Genomic DNA, 22,507 nt, shown 5'->3' on the forward strand with positions numbered 1-22,507 from the left:
AGTGTCTGACCCTACTGCTGCGGTGTCTGCTCCTGGGTGTCTGTCCTTAAGGTTAAGGCCTCGGGGTTATTCGGCGCCTGACCCCTGCAGCACAGGTCTATAGCGCCTTGGGTGTCTGTCTCCTTTGGGTGAGGTCTTGGGGTTATTCGGCGTCTGACCCCTGCAGCAGAGGTCTATAGCGCCTTGGGTGTCTGTCTCCTTTGGGTGAGGTCTCGAGGTTATTCAGCGTCTCACCCCTGCAGCACAAGTCTCGACAGCCTTGGGTGTCTGACCCCTACGTATGTGGCCACGCCCCTTCGGATGTATATATCCCAGCTGATGAGGACGCGCACAGAAGAGCCCGTGGTGTGTAGGGAGGTCTGAGCAGCGCCTCCCCGCGGAGATGTCTGACCCGCGGACCCGGACGAGTCTCAGGTGAGGGGCTGCACTTTGATATCTTACCTGTCCTCTGAACTTGCGTCACCTCCGTCACTGCACACAAGCGACCGGAGCCCACGGTACACTGCACACAAGTCACCTGTCCGTAGCTAATTTATCCATAAATACATCTAAATATATGGGGGCAGATTTACAAGCCCCTTGCGCCACTTTTGCGTCGCTTTTCCCCATGTTAAAAGTGACGCAAAAGTGGCGCATATCGCCACTTTTGCGTCACTTTTAACATGGGGAAAAGCGACGCAAATGTGGCGCAAGGGGCTTGTAAATCTGCCCCATGGAGTGAAATATATCGGAGCCGGATGTGAGGTGTGTATGTCGATGAATGCTCATGGATGAAATTCTGTCAGTGATAAAAGGGGGGTCCCCTCCCATGCTCTGCATACGATGCGATACGTTATTTGTGAGAAAGGCAGGCTAGGACGGCTTTACTGTAGTGCACGGTGCACACAAGTGTCACTCCCGAGAAGTAAATGAAACCACCTTTTAGTGCAGTGGAAAAAACTGTTCAGTGCTGCAGGTTGCTTGGGGCAAACTTCCTTCACTGTACCCGGGCCACTGGACTTATGCGGTTTAGCAGACACAGGCTTTTCTGCGAATGCATTGCTATAACCGCGCCGCGCCTGTCGCATAATCTCGAGTCTGCAGCATTATTTGCACATTTCAACCAAAAATAGCTCAAAGGGATCAAAAGCTCATGAAAAGCGCTACAAGCGGTGTAGCTCAGTATAGACTTTAGAAAGGTCCACTGTCTGCTGTCAGGTGCTGGTTTCTGTGTTCACGTGTTATGGCGTGAGACCTGCCCAGCCTCTATTAATATGTGTTAAAATTAAAATTTGGAAAAGAAAATAATAATGCTGTCACAGGCCATGCCATGTTATGCCATTTAATTTTGCCTTTTCTTGCCACATAATTTAGTCAATCTTGCCATAATCTGATTATCAATAACTGCACAGTTGTGGTGTCCCCGACTATGTCTTTCAACACCCTTTGGGTGGGGGTAACCTTCCAGGCCTTATTGTTGGTAACCCGGCCGTACCCTTCAGTTATTCAATGTCAGCCACTCCTTTTCTTTAGTCTCACACTATGTAACCTCTCCTGACGAGGCCGGCTCTAGTAGCCTCAGTTGCAGTCTCTGTACTTTAGACTCCGGGGCAGATTTACAAGCCCCTTGCAACACATTTACACCGCCGTTGCGGAGCAGCTGCGTAAACCATGTGCCACGTTGCTCCTTATTTACAAGGTGACGCATCTAGCGAGATGCGTCCCGTTGGAAAGCCCTGCGCCACATGAAACCTGCGTTAGGTTTCATGTGGGCGTTCCGGCGCATCGTGGGCATTCCGTCGCAGGAACACCTCGTAAAAGTGATGCAGTGAAATCTAAAAGATTTCACTGAGTCACTTTTACGTCCATGCTGTGTCAAAACCCTGCGCCTGTTAGCAGCAGGCGTAAGGAGTGACGCACCATGTTAGGCATAGGGCACCCACGAGCCTTGCTGGAGCTGCGTTGCGTTTATGACACGATTCCAGCATTGCGCCGCCCTTACGCCACAGATTGCGGCACAAATCGCCCTATCCTTGCGCCACGGTGCGCCGCATCGTAAATGTGCCGCATTCGTGGTGGCGCAGGGAGGGAATTACGTGTCGCATCTGTTCTGGCGCATCCCTGCTGATTTGCAGAGATGCGCCAGAACTCGTGGATCTGCCCCACCGTTCCAATGTGTTCCATTTTATGCCTCAGCTCCTAGAAGCAACACATTCTAGCAGTGTGCGCAGTACAAGCATATGAACCTTACACATACCAGGGCCGGCTTTAGCGCTGCTGGCGCCCTGTGCGACAATGTTTGTTGGCTTGGCACCCACTCATTAGCCACCTCTGGCACGGATTCCCTCACGAGCACCCTTCAACAGTGCCCCTCAAGTCCCCATAACCACTCTCTCTCTCTCTCTCAGATTCCATTTAGCTTTATAGCGCCACTCAGACCAGTGTGAGGTGTCAGAGCACTTTACATCACACACACGGCAGGAACACGGCAGCGGGCACTGTTAAACCCATAATATACGTGCAAACATGGCGCCCCCATGGAGTGTGTGTGTGTGGGTGTGGGGGGGGGGGGGGTGGAGACCTGCCCGACTCGTGCTTGTGATGTATGACTCAGCAGAACAAACGTTGGTACATTTCAAGTCTTTTTGCAATTTTGTTCATTCTTTATCTCGGCATTTTCTCAAATCACTATTAATTCATTTGGGTCACCGCAGATGCAGAGACGCGTTATTCCATCTGCACGTGTCGCGCAGCCCGGGCTGGGGGTCGGCTCGCTTCTGAAGGCCGCAGTGAGATGCAGAGGCCAGTGGAAGGCTCTCTGTCCGGCGGCCACACCCTCGTCAGTTCTCACATAGAATGGTCCCACCTTTACTAGCAGCACTTGCGGGTGGTCTTTCGTCCCCAGGCTCTTTTAAAACCCTTTCTGATTTATGAACAAAAAAGCACGGTACAGATTACATATCGATTCTGTAATACTTCTCATCCGCACGCGCCTTATGATTGTTATTTTAAATTTGCCATTGCAATGCTCGGAGTGACCGGTCGGTTGTTCTTTCTTCACGTGTTTACTTGTTAACAATGCTGCTATACCAGCTCGACCGGACCCTGTGGTTTATTCCTGATTTTAGTATTTATTTGCACTACTCGTATGTTTTTATCAAGTTTTGCATTTTCGTTCCTGGTCGTATAAAGATCTATTGGATTGAATCGAATTAAATACCGTTCAGAGTGGATTTTAAAATGAAAGGCGGGGTCCTTTATCAATGAGATGACATCACAAATATGAATGAAGCCAGGTGAAGTCACACACATCTGCACACATCTGCAAACAGTGAGATTTAAATCATGGATTTGATTTGGGTGAAATGTTTGCCATCAATCAGATTCGAATTGTGCACTTTACCAAAATCAAGGGTATTTATGTTGTAAACAACGGAAGCATGACAGTGAAACAGGGCAGGAAAGTGAGGAGAGCTATCTGTGTTCGCTTATTTACACACGCTTGTGACGGTGATACAGAGCATGCAAGTGTGAGCTGCTTGTGCTCACCTATGTACACACGCTCGTCACTGTGATAAAGAACATGTAAGTGTGAGCTGCTTGTGCTCACCTATGTACACACGCTTGTGACGGTGATACAGAGCATGCAAGTGTGAGCTGCTTGTGCTCACCTATGTACACACGCTCGTCACTGTGATACAGAACATGTAAGTGTGAGCTGCTTGAGCTCACCTATGTACACACGCTCGTCACTGTGATACAGGACATTTAAGTGTGAGCTGCTTGTGCTCACCTATGTACACACGCTCATCACTGTGATACAGAACATGTAAGTGTGAGCTGCTTGTGCTCACCTATGTACACACGCTCGTCACTGTGATACAGGACATTTAAGTGTGAGCTGCTTGTCTTCACCTATGTGCACACACTCAACACTGTGATACAGAACATGTAAGTGTGAGCTGCTTGTGCTCACCTATGTACACACGCTCATCACTGTGATACAGAACATGTAAGTGTGAGCTGCTTGTGCTCACCTATGTACACACGCTCATCACTGTGATACAGAACATGTAAGTGTGAGCTGCTTGTGCTCACCTATGTACACACGCTCGTCACTGTGATACAGGACATTTAAGTGTGAGCTGCTTGTCTTCACCTATGTGCACACACTCAACACTGTGATACAGAACATGTAAGTGTGAGCTGCTTGTGCTCACCTATGTACACACGCTCATCACTGTGATACAGAACATGTAAGTGTGAGCTGCTTGTGCTCACCTATGTACACACGCTCGTCACTGTGATACAGGACATTTAAGTGTGAGCTGCTTGTCTTCACCTATGTGCACACACTCAACACTGTGATACAGAACATGTAAGTGTGAGCTTCTTGTGCTCACCTAAGTACACGCACTTGTCACTGTGATACAGAACATGTAAGTGTGAGCTGCTTGTGCTCACCTATGTGCACACACTCGCCACTGCGATACAGAGCATGCAAGTGTGAGCAGCTTGTGTTCACATATGTACATACACTCGCCACTGCGATACAGAACATGTAAGTGTGAGCTGCTTGTGCTCACCTATGTACACACACTCGTCACTGTGATACAGAACATGTAAGTGTGAGCTGCTTGTGCTCACCTATGTACACACGCTCATCACTGTGATACAGAACATGTAAGTGTGAGCTGCTTGTGCTCACCTATGTACATGCAGTTGTCACTGAGATACAGAACATGTAAGTGTGAGCTGCTTGTCTTCACCTATGTGCACACACTCAACACTGTGATACAGAACATGTAAGTGTGAGCAGCTTGTGCTCACCTATGTACACACACTTGTCACTGTGATACAGGACATGTAAGTGTGAGCTGCTTGTCTTCACCTATGTGCACACACTCAACACTGTGATACAGAACATGTAAGTGTGAGCTGCTTGTGTTCACCTATGTACACGCACACTCGCCACTGTGATACAGGACATTTAAGTGTGAGCTGCATGTGTTCACGTATGTACATACACTCGTCAGTGTGATACAGGACATTTAAGTGTGAGCTGCTTATGTTCACGTATGTACATACACTCGCCACTGCGATACAGAGCATGTAAGTGTGAGCTGCTTGTGCTCACCTATGTACACACGCTCATCACTGTGATACAGAACATGTAAGTGTGAGCTGCTTGTGCTCACCTATGTACACACGCTCGTCACTGTGATACAGGACATTTAAGTGTGAGCTGCTTGTCTTCACCTATGTGCACACACTCAACACTGTGATACAGAACATGTAAGTGTGAGCTGCTTGTGCTCACCTATGTACACACGCTCATCACTGTGATACAGAACATGTAAGTGTGAGCTGCTTGTGCTCACCTATGTACACACGCTCGTCACTGTGATACAGGACATTTAAGTGTGAGCTGCTTGTCTTCACCTATGTGCACACACTCAACACTGTGATACAGAACATGTAAGTGTGAGCTTCTTGTGCTCACCTAAGTACACGCACTTGTCACTGTGATACAGAACATGTAAGTGTGAGCTGCTTGTGCTCACCTATGTACACACGCTTGTGACGGTGATACAGAGCATGCAAGTGTGAGCTGCTTGTGCTCACCTATGTTCACACACTCGCCACTGCGATACAGAACATGTAAGTGTGAGCTGCTTGTGCTCACCTATGTACACACACTCGTCACTGTGATACAGAACATGTAAGTGTGAGCTGCTTGTGCTCACCTATGTACACACGCTCATCACTGTGATACAGAACATGTAAGTGTGAGCTGCTTGTGCTCACCTATGTACACACGCTCATCACTGTGATACAGAACATGTAAGTGTGAGCTGCTTGAGCTCACCTATGTACACACGCTCGTCACTGTGATACAGGACATTTAAGTGTGAGCTGCTTGTGCTCACCTATGTACACACGCTCATCACTGTGATACAGAACATGTAAGTGTGAGCTGCTTGTGCTCACCTATGTCCACACGCTCATCACTGTGATACAGAACATGTAAGTGTGAGCTGCTTGTGCTCACCTATGTACACACGCTCATCAATGTGATACAGAACATGTAAGTGTGAGCTGCTTGAGCTCACCTATGTACACACGCTCGTCACTGTGATACAGGACATTTAAGTGTGAGTTGCTTGTGCTCACCTATGTACACACGCTCATCACTGTGATACAGAACATGTAAGTGTGAGCTGCTTGTGCTCACCTATGTACACACGCTCGTCACTGTGATACAGGACATTTAAGTGTGAGCTGCTTGTCTTCACCTATGTGCACACACTCAACACTGTGATACAGAACATGTAAGTGTGAGCTGCTTGTGCTCACCTATGTACACACGCTCATCACTGTGATACAGAACATGTAAGTGTGAGCTGCTTGTGCTCACCTATGTACACACGCTCATCACTGTGATACAGAACATGTAAGTGTGAGCTGCTTGTGCTCACCTATGTACACACGCTCGTCACTGTGATACAGGACATTTAAGTGTGAGCTGCTTGTCTTCACCTATGTGCACACACTCAACACTGTGATACAGAACATGTAAGTGTGAGCTGCTTGTGCTCACCTATGTACACACGCTCATCACTGTGATACAGAACATGTAAGTGTGAGCTGCTTGTGCTCACCTATGTACACACGCTCGTCACTGTGATACAGGACATTTAAGTGTGAGCTGCTTGTCTTCACCTATGTGCACACACTCAACACTGTGATACAGAACATGTAAGTGTGAGCTTCTTGTGCTCACCTAAGTACACGCACTTGTCACTGTGATACAGAACATGTAAGTGTGAGCTGCTTGTGCTCACCTATGTGCACACACTCGCCACTGCGATACAGAGCATGCAAGTGTGAGCAGCTTGTGTTCACATATGTACATACACTCGCCACTGCGATACAGAACATGTAAGTGTGAGCTGCTTGTGCTCACCTATGTACACACACTCGTCACTGTGATACAGAACATGTAAGTGTGAGCTGCTTGTGCTCACCTATGTACACACGCTCGTCACTGTGATACAGAACATGTAAGTGTGAGCTGCTTGTGCTCACCTATGTACATGCAGTTGTCACTGTGATACAGAACATGTAAGTGTGAGCTGCTTGTCTTCACCTATGTGCACACACTCAACACTGTGATACAGAACATGTAAGTGTGAGCAGCTTGTGCTCACCTATGTACACGCACTTGTCACTGTGATACAGGACATGTAAGTGTGAGCTGCTTGTCTTCACCTATGTGCACACACTCAACACTGTGATACAGAACATGTAAGTGTGAGCTGCTTGTGTTCACCTATGTACACGCACACTCGCCACTGTGATACAGGACATTTAAGTGTGAGCTGCATGTGTTCACGTATGTACATACACTCGTCAGTGTGATACAGGACATTTAAGTGTGAGCTGCTTATGTTCACGTATGTACATACACTCGCCACTGCGATACAGAGCATGTAAGTGTGAGCTGCTTGTGCTCACCTATGTACACACGCTCATCACTGTGATACAGAACATGTAAGTGTGAGCTGCTTGTGCTCACCTATGTACACACGCTCGTCACTGTGATACAGGACATTTAAGTGTGAGCTGCTTGTCTTCACCTATGTGCACACACTCAACACTGTGATACAGAACATGTAAGTGTGAGCTGCTTGTGCTCACCTATGTACACACGCTCATCACTGTGATACAGAACATGTAAGTGTGAGCTGCTTGTGCTCACCTATGTACACACGCTCGTCACTGTGATACAGGACATTTAAGTGTGAGCTGCTTGTCTTCACCTATGTGCACACACTCAACACTGTGATACAGAACATGTAAGTGTGAGCTTCTTGTGCTCACCTAAGTACACGCACTTGTCACTGTGATACAGAACATGTAAGTGTGAGCTGCTTGTGCTCACCTATGTACACACGCTTGTGACGGTGATACAGAGCATGCAAGTGTGAGCTGCTTGTGCTCACCTATGTACACACACTCGCCACTGCGATACAGAACATGTAAGTGTGAGCTGCTTGTGCTCACCTATGTACACACACTCGTCACTGTGATACAGAACATGTAAGTGTGAGCTGCTTGTGCTCACCTATGTACACACGCTCATCACTGTGATACAGAACATGTAAGTGTGAGCTGCTTGTGCTCACCTATGTACACACGCTCATCACTGTGATACAGAACATGTAAGTGTGAGCTGCTTGAGCTCACCTATGTACACACGCTCGTCACTGTGATACAGGACATTTAAGTGTGAGCTGCTTGTGCTCACCTATGTACACACGCTCATCACTGTGATACAGAACATGTAAGTGTGAGCTGCTTGTGCTCACCTATGTCCACACGCTCATCACTGTGATACAGAACATGTAAGTGTGAGCTGCTTGTGCTCACCTATGTACACACGCTCATCACTGTGATACAGAACATGTAAGTGTGAGCTGCTTGAGCTCACCTATGTACACACGCTCGTCACTGTGATACAGGACATTTAAGTGTGAGCTGCTTGTGCTCACCTATGTACACACGCTCATCACTGTGATACAGAACATGTAAGTGTGAGCTGCTTGTGCTCACCTATGTACACACGCTCGTCACTGTGATACATGACATTTAAGTGTGAGCTGCTTATCTTCACCTATGTGCACACACTCAACACTGTGATACAGAACATGTAAGTGTGAGCTGCTTGTGCTCACCTATGTACACACGCTCATCACTGTGATACAGAACATGTAAGTGTGAGCTACTTGTGCTCACCTATGTACACACGCTCGTCACTGTGTTACAGAACATGTAAGTGTGAGCTGCTTGTGCTCACCTATGTACACACGCTCGTCACTGTGATACAGGACATTTAAGTGTGAGCTGCTTGTCTTCACCTATGTGCACACACTCAACACTGTGATACAGAACATGTAAGTGTGAGCTGCTTGTGCTCACCTATGTACACATGCTCATCACTGTGATACAGAACATGTAAGTGTGAGCTGCTTGTGCTCACCTATGTACACACGCTCGTCACTGTGATACAGGACATTTAAGTGTGAGCTGCTTGTCTTCACCTATGTGCACACACTCAACACTGTGATACAGAACATGTAAGTGTGAGCTTCTTGTGCTCACCTAAGTACACGCACTTGTCACTGTGATACAGAACATGTAAGTGTGAGCTGCTTGTGCTCACCTATGTGCACACACTCGCCACTGCGATACAGAGCATGCAAGTGTGAGCAGCTTGTGTTCACATATGTACATACACTCGCCACTGCGATACAGAACATGTAAGTGTGAGCTGCTTGTGCTCACCTATGTACACACACTCGTCACTGTGATAAAGAACATGTAAGTGTGAGCTGCTTGTGCTCACCTATGTACACACGCTCGTCACTGTGATACAGAACATGTAAGTGTGAGCTGCTTGTGCTCACCTATGTACATGCAGTTGTCACTGTGATACAGAACATGTAAGTGTGAGCTGCTTGTCTTCACCTATGTGCACACACTCAACACTGTGATACAGAACATGTAAGTGTGAGCAGCTCGTGCTCACCTATGTACACGCACTTGTCACTGTGATACAGGACATGTAAGTGTGAGCTGCTTGTCTTCACCTATGTGCACACACTCAACACTGTGATACAGAACATGTAAGTGTGAGCTGCTTGTGTTCACCTATGTACAGCACACTCGCCACTGTGATACAGGACATTTAAGTGTAAGCTGCATGTGTTCACGTATGTACATACACTCGTCAGTGTGATACAGGACATTTAAGTGTGAGCTGCTTATGTTCACGTATGTACATACACTCGCCACTGCGATACAGAGCATGTAAGTGTGAGCTGCTTGTGCTCACCTACGTACACGCACACTCGCCACTGTGATACAGGACATGTAAGTGTGAGCTGCTTGTGCTCACCTATGTACATACACTCGTCAGTGTGATACAGGACATTTAAGTGTGAGCTGCTTGTGTTCACATATGTACATACACTCGCCACTGCGATACAGAGCATGTAAGTGTGAGCTGCTTGTGCTCACCTATGTACACGCACACTCGCCACTGTGATACAGGACATGTAAGTGTGAGCTGCTTGTCTTCACCTATGTGCACACACTCAACACTGTGATACAGAACATGTAAGTGTGAGCTTCTTGTGCTCACCTAAGTACACGCACTTGTCACTGTGATACAGAAAATGTAAGTGTGAGCTGCTTGTGCTCACCTATGTACACACACTCGTCACTGCTATACAGGACATGCAAGTGAGAGATGCTTGTGCTCACTTATGTACATACACTCGTCAGTGCGATACAGAACATGTAAGTGTGAGCTGCTTGTGCTCACCTATGTACACACACTCGTCACTGTGATACAGAACATGTAAGTGTGAGCTGCTTGTGCTCACCTATGTACACACGCTCGTCACTGTGATACAGAACATGTAAGTGTGAGCTGCTTGTGCTCACCTATGTACACGCAGTTGTCACTGTGATACAGAACATGTAAGTGTGAGCTGCTTGTCTTCACCTATGTGCACACACTCAACACTGTGATACAGAACATGTAAGTGTGAGCAGCTTGTGCTCACCTATGTACACGCACTTGTCACTGTGATACAGAACATGTAAGTGTGAGCTGCTTGTGCTCACCTATGTACACACACTCGTCACTGCTATACAGGACATGCAAGTGAGAGATGCTTGTGCTCACTTATGTACACACACTCGTCAGTGTGTTACAGGACATTTAAGTGTGAGCTGCTTATGTTCACGTATGTACATACACTCGTCAGTGTGATACAGGACATTTAAGTGTGAGCTGCTTGTATTCACATATGTACATACACTCGCCACTGCGATACAGAGCATGTAAGTGTGAGCTGCTTGTGCTCACCTATGTACACACGCTCGTCACTGTGATACAGAACATGTAAGTGTGAGCTGCTTGTGCTCACCTATGTACACACGCTCGTCACTGTGATACAGAACATGTAAGTGTGAGCTGCTTGTGTTCACATATGTACATACACTCACCACTGCGATACAGAACATGTAAGTGTGAGCTGCTTGTGCTCACCTATGTACACACACTCGTCACTGTGATACAGAACATGTAAGTGTGAGCTGCTTGTGCTCACCTATGTACACACGCTCGTCACTGTGATACAGAACATGTAAGTGTGAGCTGCTTGTGCTCACCTATGTACTCGCAGTTGTCACTGTGATACAGAACATGTAAGTGTGAGCTGCTTGTGCTCACCTATGTACACACGCTCGTCACTGTGATACAGAACATGTATGGGTGAGCTCCTTGTGCTCACCTATGTACACACACTCGTCACTGTGATACAGAACATGTAAGTGTGAGCTGCTTGTGCTCACCTATGTACACACGCTCATCACTGTGATACAGAACATGTAAGTGTGAGCTGCTTGTGCTCACCTATGTACACGCAGTCGTCACTTTGATACAGAACATGTAAGTGTGAGCTGCTTGTGCTCACCTATATGTACACACACTCGTCACTGTGATACAGAACATGTAAGTGTGAGCTGCTTGTGCTCACCTATGTACACACGCTCATCACTGTGATACAGAACATGTAAGTGTGAGCTGCTTGTGCTCACCTATGTACACACGCTCGTCACTGTGATACAGGACATTTAAGTGTGAGCTGCTTGTCTTCACCTATGTGCACACACTCAACACTGTGATACAGAACATGTAAGTGTGAGCTGCTTGTGCTCACCTATGTACACACGCTCATCACTGTGATACAGAACATGTAAGTGTGAGCTGCTTGTGCTCACCTATGTACACACGCTCGTCACTGTGATACAGGACATTTAAGTGTGAGCTGCTTGTCTTCACCTATGTGCACACACTCAACACTGTGATACAGAACATGTAAGTGTGAGCTTCTTGTGCTCACCTAAGTACACGCACTTGTCACTGTGATACAGAACATGTAAGTGTGAGCTGCTTGTGCTCACCTATGTGCACACACTCGCCACTGCGATACAGAGCATGCAAGTGTGAGCAGCTTGTGTTCACATATGTACATACACTCGCCACTGCGATACAGAACATGTAAGTGTGAGCTGCTTGTGCTCACCTATGTACACACACTCGTCACTGTGATACAGAACATGTAAGTGTGAGCTGCTTGTGCTCACCTATGTACACACGCTCATCACTGTGATACAGAACATGTAAGTGTGAGCTGCTTGTGCTCACCTATGTACATGCAGTTGTCACTGAGATACAGAACATGTAAGTGTGAGCTGCTTGTCTTCACCTATGTGCACACACTCAACACTGTGATACAGAACATGTAAGTGTGAGCAGCTTGTGCTCACCTATGTACACACACTTGTCACTGTGATACAGGACATGTAAGTGTGAGCTGCTTGTCTTCACCTATGTGCACACACTCAACACTGTGATACAGAACATGTAAGTGTGAGCTGCTTGTGTTCACCTATGTACACGCACACTCGCCACTGTGATACAGGACATTTAAGTGTGAGCTGCATGTGTTCACGTATGTACATACACTCGTCAGTGTGATACAGGACATTTAAGTGTGAGCTGCTTATGTTCACGTATGTACATACACTCGCCACTGCGATACAGAGCATGTAAGTGTGAGCTGCTTGTGCTCACCTATGTACACACGCTCATCACTGTGATACAGAACATGTAAGTGTGAGCTGCTTGTGCTCACCTATGTACACACGCTCGTCACTGTGATACAGGACATTTAAGTGTGAGCTGCTTGTCTTCACCTATGTGCACACACTCAACACTGTGATACAGAACATGTAAGTGTGAGCTGCTTGTGCTCACCTATGTACACACGCTCATCACTGTGATACAGAACATGTAAGTGTGAGCTGCTTGTGCTCACCTATGTACACACGCTCGTCACTGTGATACAGGACATTTAAGTGTGAGCTGCTTGTCTTCACCTATGTGCACACACTCAACACTGTGATACAGAACATGTAAGTGTGAGCTTCTTGTGCTCACCTAAGTACACGCACTTGTCACTGTGATACAGAACATGTAAGTGTGAGCTGCTTGTGCTCACCTATGTACACACGCTTGTGACGGTGATACAGAGCATGCAAGTGTGAGCTGCTTGTGCTCACCTATGTTCACACACTCGCCACTGCGATACAGAACATGTAAGTGTGAGCTGCTTGTGCTCACCTATGTACACACACTCGTCACTGTGATACAGAACATGTAAGTGTGAGCTGCTTGTGCTCACCTATGTACACACGCTCATCACTGTGATACAGAACATGTAAGTGTGAGCTGCTTGTGCTCACCTATGTACACACGCTCATCACTGTGATACAGAACATGTAAGTGTGAGCTGCTTGAGCTCACCTATGTACACACGCTCGTCACTGTGATACAGGACATTTAAGTGTGAGCTGCTTGTGCTCACCTATGTACACACGCTCATCACTGTGATACAGAACATGTAAGTGTGAGCTGCTTGTGCTCACCTATGTCCACACGCTCATCACTGTGATACAGAACATGTAAGTGTGAGCTGCTTGTGCTCACCTATGTACACACGCTCATCAATGTGATACAGAACATGTAAGTGTGAGCTGCTTGAGCTCACCTATGTACACACGCTCGTCACTGTGATACAGGACATTTAAGTGTGAGTTGCTTGTGCTCACCTATGTACACACGCTCATCACTGTGATACAGAACATGTAAGTGTGAGCTGCTTGTGCTCACCTATGTACACACGCTCGTCACTGTGATACAGGACATTTAAGTGTGAGCTGCTTGTCTTCACCTATGTGCACACACTCAACACTGTGATACAGAACATGTAAGTGTGAGCTGCTTGTGCTCACCTATGTACACACGCTCATCACTGTGATACAGAACATGTAAGTGTGAGCTGCTTGTGCTCACCTATGTACACACGCTCATCACTGTGATACAGAACATGTAAGTGTGAGCTGCTTGTGCTCACCTATGTACACACGCTCGTCACTGTGATACAGGACATTTAAGTGTGAGCTGCTTGTCTTCACCTATGTGCACACACTCAACACTGTGATACAGAACATGTAAGTGTGAGCTGCTTGTGCTCACCTATGTACACACGCTCATCACTGTGATACAGAACATGTAAGTGTGAGCTGCTTGTGCTCACCTATGTACACACGCTCGTCACTGTGATACAGGACATTTAAGTGTGAGCTGCTTGTCTTCACCTATGTGCACACACTCAACACTGTGATACAGAACATGTAAGTGTGAGCTTCTTGTGCTCACCTAAGTACACGCACTTGTCACTGTGATACAGAACATGTAAGTGTGAGCTGCTTGTGCTCACCTATGTGCACACACTCGCCACTGCGATACAGAGCATGCAAGTGTGAGCAGCTTGTGTTCACATATGTACATACACTCGCCACTGCGATACAGAACATGTAAGTGTGAGCTGCTTGTGCTCACCTATGTACACACACTCGTCACTGTGATACAGAACATGTAAGTGTGAGCTGCTTGTGCTCACCTATGTACACACGCTCGTCACTGTGATACAGAACATGTAAGTGTGAGCTGCTTGTGCTCACCTATGTACATGCAGTTGTCACTGTGATACAGAACATGTAAGTGTGAGCTGCTTGTCTTCACCTATGTGCACACACTCAACACTGTGATACAGAACATGTAAGTGTGAGCAGCTTGTGCTCACCTATGTACACGCACTTGTCACTGTGATACAGGACATGTAAGTGTGAGCTGCTTGTCTTCACCTATGTGCACACACTCAACACTGTGATACAGAACATGTAAGTGTGAGCTGCTTGTGTTCACCTATGTACACGCACACTCGCCACTGTGATACAGGACATTTAAGTGTGAGCTGCATGTGTTCACGTATGTACATACACTCGTCAGTGTGATACAGGACATTTAAGTGTGAGCTGCTTATGTTCACGTATGTACATACACTCGCCACTGCGATACAGAGCATGTAAGTGTGAGCTGCTTGTGCTCACCTATGTACACACGCTCATCACTGTGATACAGAACATGTAAGTGTGAGCTGCTTGTGCTCACCTATGTACACACGCTCGTCACTGTGATACAGGACATTTAAGTGTGAGCTGCTTGTCTTCACCTATGTGCACACACTCAACACTGTGATACAGAACATGTAAGTGTGAGCTGCTTGTGCTCACCTATGTACACACGCTCATCACTGTGATACAGAACATGTAAGTGTGAGCTGCTTGTGCTCACCTATGTACACACGCTCGTCACTGTGATACAGGACATTTAAGTGTGAGCTGCTTGTCTTCACCTATGTGCACACACTCAACACTGTGATACAGAACATGTAAGTGTGAGCTTCTTGTGCTCACCTAAGTACACGCACTTGTCACTGTGATACAGAACATGTAAGTGTGAGCTGCTTGTGCTCACCTATGTACACACGCTTGTGACGGTGATACAGAGCATGCAAGTGTGAGCTGCTTGTGCTCACCTATGTACACACACTCGCCACTGCGATACAGAACATGTAAGTGTGAGCTGCTTGTGCTCACCTATGTACACACACTCGTCACTGTGATACAGAACATGTAAGTGTGAGCTGCTTGTGCTCACCTATGTACACACGCTCATCACTGTGATACAGAACATGTAAGTGTGAGCTGCTTGTGCTCACCTATGTACACACGCTCATCACTGTGATACAGAACATGTAAGTGTGAGCTGCTTGAGCTCACCTATGTACACACGCTCGTCACTGTGATACAGGACATTTAAGTGTGAGCTGCTTGTGCTCACCTATGTACACACGCTCATCACTGTGATACAGAACATGTAAGTGTGAGCTGCTTGTGCTCACCTATGTCCACACGCTCATCACTGTGATACAGAACATGTAAGTGTGAGCTGCTTGTGCTCACCTATGTACACACGCTCATCACTGTGATACAGAACATGTAAGTGTGAGCTGCTTGAGCTCACCTATGTACACACGCTCGTCACTGTGATACAGGACATTTAAGTGTGAGCTGCTTGTGCTCACCTATGTACACACGCTCATCACTGTGATACAGAACATGTAAGTGTGAGCTGCTTGTGCTCACCTATGTACACACGCTCGTCACTGTGATACATGACATTTAAGTGTGAGCTGCTTATCTTCACCTATGTGCACACACTCAACACTGTGATACAGAACATGTAAGTGTGAGCTGCTTGTGCTCACCTATGTACACACGCTCATCACTGTGATACAGAACATGTAAGTGTGAGCTACTTGTGCTCACCTATGTACACACGCTCGTCACTGTGTTACAGAACATGTAAGTGTGAGCTGCTTGTGCTCACCTATGTACACACGCTCGTCACTGTGATACAGGACATTTAAGTGTGAGCTGCTTGTCTTCACCTATGTGCACACACTCAACACTGTGATACAGAACATGTAAGTGTGAGCTGCTTGTGCTCACCTATGTACACATGCTCATCACTGTGATACAGAACATGTAAGTGTGAGCTGCTTGTGCTCACCTATGTACACACGCTCGTCACTGTGATACAGGACATTTAAGTGTGAGCTGCTTGTCTTCACCTATGTGCACACACTCAACACTGTGATACAGAACATGTAAGTGTGAGCTTCTTGTGCTCACCTAAGTACACGCACTTGTCACTGTGATACAGAACATGTAAGTGTGAGCTGCTTGTGCTCACCTATGTGCACACACTCGCCACTGCGATACAGAGCATGCAAGTGTGAGCAGCTTGTGTTCACATATGTACATACACTCGCCACTGCGATACAGAACATGTAAGTGTGAGCTGCTTGTGCTCACCTATGTACACACACTCGTCACTGTGATAAAGAACATGTAAGTGTGAGCTGCTTGTGCTCACCTATGTACACACGCTCGTCACTGTGATACAGAACATGTAAGTGTGAGCTGCTTGTGCTCACCTATGTACATGCAGTTGTCACTGTGATACAGAACATGTAAGTGTGAGCTGCTTGTCTTCACCTATGTGCACACACTCAACACTGTGATACAGAACATGTAAGTGTGAGCAGCTCGTGCTCACCTATGTACACGCACTTGTCACTGTGATACAGGACATGTAAGTGTGAGCTGCTTGTCTTCACCTATGTGCACACACTCAACACTGTGATACAGAACATGTAAGTGTGAGCTGCTTGTGTTCACCTATGTACACGCACACTCGCCACTGTGATACAGGACATTTAAGTGTAAGCTGCATGTGTTCACGTATGTACATACACTCGTCAGTGTGATACAGGACATTTAAGTGTGAGCTGCTTATGTTCACGTATGTACATACACTCGCCACTGCGATACAGAGCATGTAAGTGTGAGCTGCTTGTGCTCACCTACGTACACGCACACTCGCCACTGTGATACAGGACATGTAAGTGTGAGCTGCTTGTGCTCACCTATGTACATACACTCGTCAGTGTGATACAGGACATTTAAGTGTGAGCTGCTTGTGTTCACATATGTACATACACTCGCCACTGCGATACAGAGCATGTAAGTGTGAGCTGCTTGTGCTCACCTATGTACACGCACACTCGCCACTGTGATACAGGACATGTAAGTGTGAGCTGCTTGTCTTCACCTATGTGCACACACTCAACACTGTGATACAGAACATGTAAGTGTGAGCTTCTTGTGCTCACCTAAGTACACGCACTTGTCACTGTGATACAGAAAATGTAAGTGTGAGCTGCTTGTGCTCACCTATGTACACACACTCGTCACTGCTATACAGGACATGCAAGTGAGAGATGCTTGTGCTCACTTATGTACATACACTCGTCAGTGCGATACAGAACATGTAAGTGTGAGCTGCTTGTGCTCACCTATGTACACACACTCGTCACTGTGATACAGAACATGTAAGTGTGAGCTGCTTGTGCTCACCTATGTACACACGCTCGTCACTGTGATACAGAACATGTAAGTGTGAGCTGCTTGTGCTCACCTATGTACACGCAGTTGTCACTGTGATACAGAACATGTAAGTGTGAGCTGCTTGTCTTCACCTATGTGCACACACTCAACACTGTGATACAGAACATGTAAGTGTGAGCAGCTTGTGCTCACCTATGTACACGCACTTGTCACTGTGATACAGAACATGTAAGTGTGAGCTGCTTGTGCTCACCTATGTACACACACTCGTCACTGCTATACAGGACATGCAAGTGAGAGATGCTTGTGCTCACTTATGTACACACACTCGTCAGTGTGTTACAGGACATTTAAGTGTGAGCTGCTTATGTTCACGTATGTACATACACTCGTCAGTGTGATACAGGACATTTAAGTGTGAGCTGCTTGTATTCACATATGTACATACACTCGCCACTGCGATACAGAGCATGTAAGTGTGAGCTGCTTGTGCTCACCTATGTACACACGCTCGTCACTGTGATACAGAACATGTAAGTGTGAGCTGCTTGTGCTCACCTATGTACACACGCTCGTCACTGTGATACAGAACATGTAAGTGTGAGCTGCTTGTGTTCACATATGTACATACACTCACCACTGCGATACAGAACATGTAAGTGTGAGCTGCTTGTGCTCACCTATGTACACACACTCGTCACTGTGATACAGAACATGTAAGTGTGAGCTGCTTGTGCTCACCTATGTACACACGCTCGTCACTGTGATACAGAACATGTAAGTGTGAGCTGCTTGTGCTCACCTATGTACTCGCAGTTGTCACTGTGATACAGAACATGTAAGTGTGAGCTGCTTGTGCTCACCTATGTACACACGCTCGTCACTGTGATACAGAACATGTATGGGTGAGCTCCTTGTGCTCACCTATGTACACACACTCGTCACTGTGATACAGAACATGTAAGTGTGAGCTGCTTGTGCTCACCTATGTACACACGCTCATCACTGTGATACAGAACATGTAAGTGTGAGCTGCTTGTGCTCACCTATGTACACGCAGTCGTCACTTTGATACAGAACATGTAAGTGTGAGCTGCTTGTGCTCACCTATATGTACACACACTCGTCACTGTGATACAGAACATGTAAGTGTGAGCTGCTTGTGCTCACCTATGTACACACGCTCGTCACTGTGATACAGAACATGTAAGGGTGAGCTCCTTGTGCTCACCTATGCACACACACTTGTCACTGCGATACAGAACATGTAAGTGTGAGCTGCTTGTGCTCACCTATGGACACACACTTGCCACTGCGATACAGAACATGTAAGTGTGAGCTGCTTGTGCTCACTTGTTTACACACACACTTGTCCTTGTGACACCGGATATGTAAGTTCAAAGTGCTTCTGCTCAAATATTTAAACACTCTTTTCAAAACACTTCTATGTTATGTTAATGAGATTAAATCACAACTACTAATTAAAATAGTGATTGTCGGAAGCTGGCTCTTTATATATTATACCAAAAAGAGGTACACTGGGCAGAAAGTCCAGATATCCCTTACGAGGGGACAGGGGCTTCCCCTAGCAATCCCAAGGTGCTCTTCTAGGGGGTACTGTGGTCGAGTAGCCCGAGGCTTATCAGAGAGGAGTGTTTGGCACTTGTTGCACACACAGGGTCAATAAATGATGCACACATTCAAAAAGGAGATCCACACCCATTTAGAAAAATAACAGTTATTTTAAAATATATTTAGAACATAGAACTTCATAATCAGGTAAGCCCTTTTTCGTAATTGCCTTTTTGCAGTTTTAGCAATGTTAAACAACAGTGCCTTTTTAAGTGTAATGCTTTCCTCTGGGAGAAAGGATAACATTCACTGCATACATATACTTGCAATACATTTCCCTGGGACCCCTTTCAGTCGTGAAGTGGTTGAGGGACCAGGGACAAAGTTCCACCAGCAGCGGGGTCATATCGGCCCTGGTGAGTCCGGGTGCAGAGGTGCTGGGCAGGTTGGTAGCCTTGCACGCTATGCTGTAGAAAAGAGGGTGGGATATGTTAAAAGGGGGCATTTTCGTACCCACCAGGGGTACCATTTACTAGGGACTTACAGGGGTGCTAAAGGTATTGCCAATTGGGGGAACAATTGTACAGTCTGAGGTAAAGAGATCTGGCCCTGGAGACCTGGATAGCAAGAACCCAGTGCACTTCTATCAAAATTGCGTCAACTCAATTACCAGGCAAAAAAGGGGGGGGAAGACCATGTCAAAAAGGAGCATTTTCCTACAGTGATAGAGAACGATAAGGTGAACCACTTCTGTTCACCAGTTCATACACACTTGTGACTTTGACACTGGACGGTAAGTGTGAGATGCTTGTGTTGACCCGTTCATATGTAGTCGTAACAGTTGTGTATGACGGTGTGAGTGAAAAGCTCACCTATTTACACACTGTGTTAACAGTGATACAGAACAGTAGTAGTAATATTTATTGTTTAGATTACTTAAAATCACATACAACGAAAGAGTACAGAACAAGATCCATATCCATCTATTAAAATATGGATATGTGTACTGTAAATCATCATTTACAGTACACAATAATAGTAATAAATATAGATCAAATGACATACTTAAAACGTTCATAATAAATATACATTTCACCACACATCCAATTGCTTTTCCACGACATCTTCGTAAAACAAAATCTACATAGCTTCTTTTCTTGAATGACACTAACGACATAACATAGACTGATTCATTATTTTATTCCATACACCCTCGGATTGAATCAGTGATATATTTAAAACATATATATATAACATAGCGCCTTTACTCTCCTCCTGAAACCGATCATCCTTAGCAAAAAGAGAGCTTGTCACTGAGCCTTCTCTGGTGCTGCCCCAAAAATATGGAACTCTCTGCCTCCGGAGAAGTACGCAGACTCTCCTCGGCGACGGCTTTCAAACTGGAAGACAAAAAAATTCTTAATGAGCAAAGTCTTACCATAAGGGACGGAGGCACTCATAATGCGGTTGTTCTTGGTTTCTATCTCTATGGTACACCTAACAGTCACGGATCGTCTCTTCTGCATAATAATCTATTCTATACGTGTACCACTGTTACTGTTTATTGTATTTTCACAATTGATGCGTATATTTCATTTTTGTCCTCCCTTCCAACCTATTGTAAAGTGCTCTGATATCCTTCGGGATCTTGTTCGCTCTATATAAAAATTTATAAATAAATATATATATATATATATATATATATATTACCTACTGGCGGTCGCCAGTAGGTATATATAGTTAGGATTTTTTCTCTATGGGATTTTTGAAAATTCTATGTCTAATAACTTTGCCGTTTGTGGACGGAATTGGCTGAAATTTTCAGGAAAATGGCACATTTTGTTTCTGAGCAGCCTTTGAAAATTTGGGGGGGGTTCGTCAAGGGGGGGCCGAGAAAAAAGGGGGGTCCCAAAACGCGTTTTTCCCATGTTAATTTCCATAGGGCGGTTGGCCTCACTTTTAGCCCGAACGGCTGAATGGATTTGCACGAAACTTGGCAAAATTGTAGGGACTGGTAGCCCGATGTGCCTTTTGTAGGTCTCAATATATGTGCTCCAGTGGATTTTGAGAAATTAACGTTTAAAAAAAGATATATATCTGTAAGCGCGGACCGGGCAGCGGCCTAGGACGCGTACTTTTCGCGCAACGGAGCTTTGTGAAGCGAAGCTGATTGGTTCTCCGGCGTCTGTCAACATTCCAAACAGTCCGTAGTGGCCGCAAACAGTCCGTAGTGGCCGCCATCTTGTCTCTCGGTAGGATCGAGAGACAAGAGGAGGCCAAAGCGAAGGGGCAAATGACCATAAGGGGGAATAGTAGATCCTCGCTGACCCCCTAGGTTTGATGTGGAGGTTTTAAAAGGGCCCCGCGGGGCAAAAAAAAAAAATTATAATAATAATCTTACGGCTGAATGGATTTGCACGAAACTTGGCAAAATTGTAGGGACTGGTAGCCCGATGTGCCTTTGCTAGGTCTCAATATATGTGCTTCAGTGGATTTTGAGAAATTAACGTTCAAAAAAAGATATATATCTGTAACAGCGCACCGCTTCGCGTACTTTTCGCGTTACGGAGCTTTGCGAAGCGAAGCTGATTGGCTCTCCGGTGTCTGTAAACATTCCAAACAGTCCGTAGCGGCCGCCATCTTGTCTCTCGGTAGGATCGAGAGACAAGAGGAGGCCAAAGCGAAGGGGCAAATGACCATAAGGGGGCATAGTAGATCCTCGCTGATCCCCTAGGTTTGATGTGGAGGTTTTAAAAGGGCCCCGCGGGGCAAAAAAAATAAATAATAATAATAATCGAACGGCTGAATGGATTTGCACGAAACTTGGTAAAATTGTAGGGACTGGTAGCCCGATGTGCCTTTGCTAGGTCTCAATATATGTGCTTCAGTGCATTTTGAGAAATTAACGTTCAAAAACAAGATATATATCTGTAACAGC

At 46.1% G+C, this 22,507-nt stretch overlaps 1 protein-coding gene across 1 annotated transcript in view; it reads left to right on the plus strand.

Annotated features, from left to right (window-relative positions):
- Positions 1-309: 309 nt before the first annotated feature.
- Positions 310-22,507, plus strand: part of LOC144797795 (cysteinyl leukotriene receptor 2-like) — a 330,300-nt gene continuing 308,102 nt past the window's right edge. Inside the window, exon 1 of the mRNA XM_078668578.1 lies at positions 310-414. The gene's annotated coding sequence lies outside the window, so the exon portion shown is untranslated. The remainder of the gene's footprint in view (positions 415-22,507) is intronic.

The sequence above is a fragment of the Lissotriton helveticus genome, chromosome 12 (genome assembly GCF_964261635.1).
Source record: "Lissotriton helveticus chromosome 12, aLisHel1.1, whole genome shotgun sequence".
Taxonomy (NCBI): domain Eukaryota; kingdom Metazoa; phylum Chordata; class Amphibia; order Caudata; family Salamandridae; genus Lissotriton; species Lissotriton helveticus.